We start from the raw sequence: 908 nt of genomic DNA, 5'->3' as shown, positions 1-908 counted from the left end.
GTGGTAATTCAGGAAGCCTAAGCACATCTCACCGTGGTTTTGTTTTAGGGCCTGGCCTTCTTGTACATTTTCTTTTTTCCATTGTTTTATCACGGTGAAACTTAGCATTTCCACTGTTTTGCGGTGCACAGTGCAGTGGTGATAAGGACATTCATACTGTTGTGCCAATGACAGCACCGTCATATCCATTGCTTTTCCCATCTTCTCCAAATGAAACTCTGCCCCCAGTAAACAACTCTGCATCCCTCACCGCCACCCCACCACCACTCTTACCTCCATCTTGCCATCCGTCTTTGACTCCGATGGCCCTGAGGACCACATGTGAGTGGAATCACACAGTAGATGTCTTTTTTGACTAGCTTTTGCACTGAACATAATGTCTTCAAGGTCCATCCATGTTGTAGCTTGTGTCACAAGGTTTTGTTAATTGAATCTGTTGGGTTGACACAAGTTAATAAGGTCATGTAGGCTTCAGGTGTACAAGTCTATACCCCATCATCTGTATATAGTACTGTGTGTTCACCACCCCAAGCCAAGTCTCCTTCCATCACCATTTGAATGCCTTTATCCTCTTCCACCTCCACCACCATCTTTCCTTCCCAAAATCACAATCGTGATGTCTGTGTCTATGAGTTGTTTCTTTTCTATGCTTAAACCCTTCACCATTTGACCCAGAACTACACCCTTCCCCTCTGACATCTGTCAGTCTTTCTGTTTCTATGCCTCTCTTTCTATTTTCTTTGTGAATTTATTTTGCTCATTAGATTCCACATGTATGTGAAATCATACGGTATTAGTCTTTCTATGACTGGCTGATTTCACTTACTTAGTCTTTCTCTGACTGGCTGATCTCACTTACCATAATGCTCTCCAGGTCCATCCACGCTGTCACAAATAGTTAAGATTCC

Source organism: Myotis davidii, unplaced genomic scaffold (assembly GCF_000327345.1).
Source record: "Myotis davidii unplaced genomic scaffold, ASM32734v1 scaffold2025, whole genome shotgun sequence".
Classification (NCBI taxonomy): Eukaryota; Metazoa; Chordata; class Mammalia; order Chiroptera; family Vespertilionidae; genus Myotis; species Myotis davidii.
This window is presented reverse-complemented; position numbering follows the sequence as displayed.